Source organism: Phaethon aethereus, assembly GCF_964289735.1.
Source record: "Phaethon aethereus genome assembly, chromosome: 10".
NCBI classification, from domain to species: Eukaryota; Metazoa; Chordata; class Aves; order Phaethontiformes; family Phaethontidae; genus Phaethon; species Phaethon aethereus.
The window spans coordinates 24,354,596-24,361,295 of NC_138586.1; positions in this window are offsets into that span (position 1 = coordinate 24,354,596).

Consider the following 6,700-nt stretch of genomic DNA (forward strand, 5'->3'; position numbering starts at 1 on the left):
GGCGAATTTTGAAAACAAGACGCTAATTTTTAACTGTGACTCAAATAAGAGGGACAGGACCAGATTCCCTGCAGACGACTGCAGATGATGCTGCTCCACGGGCGAGGCTGTTTGCACCAAGTACATGGTGCTTTCAGCTTGCGGGGCACTGGTACACGTCCCGCTGCTGTGCAGCTGCACACCAGGCGCTGCCAGCTATTTGTGGACTGATGAGGTAGTATTTTTTTCCAAAGCTCTGTGGTTTGTCTCACAGTGAACAGAATCTTCACCCTGTGCAGTATTCACATCTGTGCCTTGAATTACAAAAGGGGGCTGATAAGCAGTGTTTTTTATTCCTCGGAGAGCGTAGGTCAATTTTATAACGAAGTCCCAGCAGAACGGGTTTACAACTGCTCCCAAAGATACCAAAATCAACAACAAAAGGAGGAGGACACTGGCCTTTATTAGCGCCTTGCTTTGAGAAATACATTAATCAAATGAAATTCAATTTAAAAGATCCAAAGAGGCATATATGAAAGGATTAGTCAATTGATGTGTAAATGAATTAACAGTTCAGGCATGTGATTAATAGCAAAATCTGACTGTGACAAATGACCCTATGAATGACCCAACATACAGCCCTGTCCACTGGAAAATGACCCACTTACTTACTTACTCCTGGCATCTTCAATAGCTAATATTCGTCACACCAGGTAACGTTTTTCATGCACGTAACTGAAACAAAAGCCAAATACACGCATAGAGCAGTGTTCCAACAAACGAGATTCTGTCTTTATTGTACTTAGAACAACAGCAGACTTTAAGATTACAAAAAGAGCTGAACACCAAGTGTGACGGTCTGCCCTGTGGCACAGCACAGGCCGAGTGCTCGCATGGGACCCAAGCATGGACTCAAACAGTCACGTGAGCATTTTCCTTTCCCCTAGCATTTTTTTTGTCTTTACCCTAGATGCCAGACAGGCTTCTCTTTTTGGTAATGAGAATAAATGTCCTTCAGTCCCGTACGGTGACTTCCGAGTCACGGTCGTCTCCTGGGCATCCTCCACCGCATCTCGCGGGCCAAGGCAGCGGGTGTCACTGCCCTCCAGTCTCGATGGCGTTGTGACATTGCAGGTCTCTATTTTCCTTATTCAATGTATTCAGGGCCAGATCACGGTTCCAATTAAAAAAAAAAAAAAAAAAGGCAGTGACAACAATCCTAACATCCTTCTCTAGAAGCAGAATTTGGCCTCAGATGCTATTAATTTAGGCAAAACACTGCCATTTCTGAACGGTGACTGAAAAAGACCACAGTGTCGCACCCGTAATACAATCGCAGCCGTAATAACACGGTGTGTGTATGCTCTAACCTCGCTGCGCGTCTCGCACAGGATGAAGGTTCGCAGCATGGCAGCAAAGTCCCACCAAGACAGGGCAAAGGCCTCGTCCACGCCACGCGCAGGAAGCCGAAAGCTTAGCCCTCGCCCTGGAACCGCTCGCCTTGGAACCGGGCCCGGGGAAATAACGGCGTTGCTGTACCCGGACGTCCTCTGCCCGTTCCGCAGGCTGCTGGCTCTCCTGGCGCTCCTGGGACGTTTGCTTCCCGACCGCACGCGGCGGCAGGGAAACGAGCAACTGCGGAGATGTTACGCTTCGTTACCCCCATGACTACAGCTGTGGGCTGGGAGTCCTCCCCAGGCAAAAAGGCACCAGCAATGAGCTTTTTGGCTTATTACAAAGAAAATAAAATGTATCAATACAGAGAACTCTTTTCATTACAGAGGCATGTTAACAAGTAAAAACAGCATTAAATTGCCACAGAACACAGAATACCCGGCACAGAGAGCAGCTTATTATAAATTTGCTGTGGTTTTAGGTGTGGTGCAGAGATTTACTTTCTGAATCACAAGGGCAGTTGCCCCTTCCGCTTCAGAAGGGAACGAGCGAAAGTCCCTCCGCGCTGCCTGGGAGCAGCCGAGCGAGCGCGGGTGGGCGCGGAGGGCTGCGGCCCGCGCCCGTCCCCTCCAGAGCCGCGCCATCCCCCCATGCAGCTGGGCCGCGGCAGGTTTCCATCCCTGCCGCGCCGGAACCGCTGCCTGTCCCGCTGCCACGCGGCACCTCGCGCGGCTGCCGGTCTCCAGGCACTCCGGTAGCGGGCACCAGGACGCAACGGTGCGGAGTGCGACTCGGCCAGTCGGTACGGTAGAGGGAAGGGTTTCTGTGCCTCTAAAAGTCTACTTCGAAACAGTTAGAAAACAGCTACCGCTCTACAATTCCAGGATTCTGCCCGAAAGTGCAAGGACACTTTGTGCAAAGAGGGCAGAAATAAAGGACGCTGCGTTGTCCCCCAAGTGCAAATACTATCCCTGTCTAACCAGAATCAACTACAGGAAAGCTGGAGAAGCAGATGCCGACACCAGACTATGCCAGCGTGTGCTCCATTCATGCCGTGAAAGGATGGACCTTTGAAAATGGGGCAGTACCTAACCAGAAAAAAATACTAAATTGGAAGTTTCTATTAATATTGGCACATACTGACTCGTCTCCGGAAGAATATTTAATCGCAGTCAGTGTGCAATCAGAAAAGAAACTCTCTTAAAGCATTACATTAAATAGATATCTTTAGCAATATAAAATGGGCCGTGCCTTTTCTTTTCTATGTCTCTATATGTGTTTCACATGTATTATGTTATTGCAACACCGAGGGAGGAGCTCAGCAAGCGGGGCGGCAGCCGGCGGCGGCGGGGAGCTGCAGGCACGGCCTGCGCTGGCAGGCGACACTCCAGGGACGCCAGCTCTTCCAGCGGCGCTGCCGGCCGCCCTGGCCGTGAGGCGGGCGACGTCTTGGGTAGCACCCCGGCATCCCTCCGGAGCGCGACGACAGCCCCACCGGCTCCGCAGTGGCTAGAGCCGCAAGTGTGAAACCAGCACATGGTGGTAACAGCGGCGATGTCCTGCCTCCCCTCCACAGGGCCGACTCGCTTGGTATCGATGTCGCTGCGCGGCGCTCACGGCTCTGGCTCAATTCCATTTTTCCTGAAGCCAAGCACAAAAGGGCCTTTTGACTCCGATGGGAACGGTGTTCAGATGCTGCCAGGCTCTCCAGAAACATTCACGCAGTCTCTCCCAGCCGAGAGCCGCTAGCGAAGCTCCTGCTGACCGCGGACGGGGCTGGCGGGAGCCTGCTTGGGCGAAGGTGGGCGAAGGTGGGAGGAGGAACGCCGGGAATGCCACCCGCCTGGGCAGGCAGCTGCACCGCGTCACCTGGCTCACTTCTTCTGGCATTACAGAGGAGGGAGGAAGAGTTCCTCCTGCGCTAGCTAAGGGCAACCTCGTCTCGCACCCTCCACCTCATGAAATGGTACCTTGCCGTGCAAAAAAGCTGCTCCCGGGCTGGTGCCAGTGCGCGTGTTCCTCGTCTTCCACCTGCTGCCTTCGGCGGGAGCTGACAGCCTGAGCCGCGACCCAGACCAAGCCAGCATAAAAGCCCACACGCTTCCTGCATAAACCAGAGCAGAGCCAGTGAAACCGCAGGGGGACGCGGTCTGCTCCCTGGCTGCGCGCGTCGGCGACGCCGAGGGGGCCCCCCTCTTGGGGCTCGGCCTCAGAGACAGCTTCTACAAGACTGTGAAGATGGTAAAATTCTCTCTGCTTTATTAAAGCAAAAGCAGACAAGAAAACACAGAAGAAAACACAGAATACAAAGATATATGGCAGGACCTGGACTTTGGTATTTCTCAAGCCTCTTTTTTCCCCCAGTTCCTGCAGCAGCCCATGAAAATAAACAAGGAAACGGTGTTAAACTCTCCCCAGCGAATACCCACACGGGTGCTAGCGATCCTGGTTCCCTCGTCCTCCAGTCATCCCTCTAATAGTATCATAAAAAGTCAACTTACGAATAAAAAAGTTGCCGAAGTTTACTCCGATGCCAGAGAGACAGAGAACACACCCCCAGTGCCCCATCCGAGAGCACAGGGGCTCTGGGGAGCCTGTCGAAAAGGTGTCGGGGCTGCCCCCCCACCCCAGCGGCGGGGGGTACTCGCTGTGCTCCTGCTCCCTTCTTAAAGCACACGCAGCCGGAGAGGCTTCACGCGCGCCGGCTGCACGCACCTGGCCGGCGGCGCAGCCAGCGTCCCCTGCTAATCCGGCGTTCATTCGCGCTACGCTTCCACCAGCACATCAGCGCACGCAAATCCCTGCTGACTTCTTCCCAGTCTCCCAGCAGAACAGTGCCAAGCAGGATACCTCCACTCTCACTAGCTAATGAAAACTTCACTGACATGAGCTTGTGCAAAATACAAAGCTCTCCGAAGGAGCTATTCAGATTGCTGGTAACACCCTCCTCATGATGACAGAGATCAGGGCATTCCCAGCCCGGTTATTCACTGTATTCTTCTGTTGACAGCCAGAAAATGTTCAAGAAGAGAGGAATGCACCAGCAGGATTTTTTTTTTACTGGTTCATTTGCAAATATTAGCAGATTACATCAGCATTTAAAATGCTTGCAGCCCTCTAAAATAGGAAAAGCTATTGAGAACACTGCCTGTTGGCTGGCATTCAGGATGGTTATCTACAGGTTCTGTTGCCACCTACATGAAGGGATTTCAGGAGGAAGAGCACAGTCAGAGCTGTATCTAGCAGGGGAGGAAAACCCACTACAAATCACGGTATGGAGAGATTGTCCACCCCAATAGTTTTGGGTTTTCTTTCCCTACCCCTTCCCTTAAGGAAAATCCCATAGCATGATTGAAAAGTATCAGGAAAATTAAGTGCTTGTTCTTACTGAGAGTTTGCAAAGAACCCAGACGTACCGCGAGGGCACTTGCCTGAAGAGCTGACGGCGACGCTCAGCTCATGAAGGGTCCAAGCTGCAGGAGCATTAGCGCTGCTTTCTGCACGACACGTATGTGGCCGTCAAGCGGCCTGAACCCCACTCCCCTTGCTTTTAGAGACATGTGACAAACAGAAGTAGCTGGTATTACGCAGGGAGAACGCAGCGTGACGCAACGCCCTCATCTGACCAGGTTCACCTCTCCAGACTCCGGAGTTTGCTTCGTGCTTGCGGCATCTCTGTGCCAGAGGACCACACCGGTGCATACTGCAGCGGTGAAACCACCAGCCGCCAACAAACCGTGTGCGGCAAGGCACGGGCTCGCTGTTTGCCTGCGCCGGCACAAGGACCCCCCACAGACGTCCGTCGGTGAAGCCAGACCGTGTGGCAGCCCCCACGAGAACTATCACCCCAGCAAGCGCCTGTACGTGCCGTGCTCGCCGACACCCCCGGCCAGGTCTGACCGGGCGGCTTCGGTGGGCTCACGGCTGTGCGGGAAGGGGGGAAACTGAAACACCGCAGGGAACGCAGGCTTGGCCACTTCGGGGGAAGCGGAGCCCACCAAATAAACAAATCTGAATACAGGCACGGGGCAGGGCCTGTGTTTCCTTCGCAACTTGAGGTGTGAAACGCAGTCAAGCCAACGCTTATGCCTGACAAACCAAGCCTGCCTTTCTCAGACAGTCCTGACTGCTGGGAGCCGCCAGCAGCTGCAGACACACCAGCCCGTGCTGCTTGCTGGCTGCGGACCGCGTGCCCCCGTTAGCCAGGGTGCCGTGACGCGTCCTCGCGGCGGAGCTGCAGCACGTGCTGCATCAGCCCGGGCGCAGGGAGACCCGGGGCCCCGCGTGCCCCGCAGATCCCAGCCCCGCCGCTTTGCTCCCGGGACGCTTGTCTACTGGCGTCAGAAAGAGTAGCTGGGACAACGGGACAGTAAGTAGCATAGCTGGAAACCCAGCGGGTGCAGAGCTGGTGAGGGGCTGGGCAGGGGGCTTCAGGTGCCCACAGGAGGAGGGGAGAGCGCGAGGTCCGAAGATGTCAGGCACTTGTGGAGGTGGGTACGGCTGTGTCGGAGGAGCAGCAGCTGTCGAGGACGGCAATGAGACTGTTGAGCACCCGGGCCTCCGCAGGGCAGACCGAGATCCAGCTTGACCAGCTGCAGGAAAAACGTTCCAAGTGGAAAACAACAGCCGTCCGCCACCTCTGGGGACTTCCACAGGTCGCCCCCTCCTCCTCCTCCTCCAGCCCTTTTGCTGACAGCCCCGTAACGCTCCATCAGCCAACACGCTGCGCAGGCAGGGCTGCGGGGCCGCAGGCGGCAGCGGTGTGCTGTCCGGAGCAGAGCCCCCGGCGGCTGCACGGCCACTCTATGACCCAGCGGCAGGTCCTCTAAATTCATCAGGATGCAAATTCATCTCGCCCCCCAACTCTTCTCTGTTTCTCTACTGCATTATTTTAACTCATCTGCTTCCCAGCACCATAATGCAAATAAAAAGTCCCAAAGGAGGCCAGTAGAGTAACCCACACCCAAACTTATAGGTTCGACCTGCTTCTTGCCTTGTTCTGTTTTTAAAAAAAAAACCCAAACCCAAAACCTGCTGGCATTTCTCCCCATCTCTCGTGGCCCTGGGCCACTAAAAGTCGCTGTGGAAAACAGACAAAGAAGAGAGTGCAGACGTGGTGCCGCTGCCACCATGCCACAGTCCCCTGCAGTTCAGAGGTCCCTCAGGAAAAACAGAAATCTCGGGAAGCCCAGCAGGTCTGTTACTGTCCGTCTTCTCGGCCTCTGCAGAGGGGGCTCCCCAAGGCACTGCAGTACAGTAGTGCAGAAATAACAGGCAGGAGATGGCTGAAATGGGGACGGCAGAACGGGGAGGTCCCTCTGGAAGG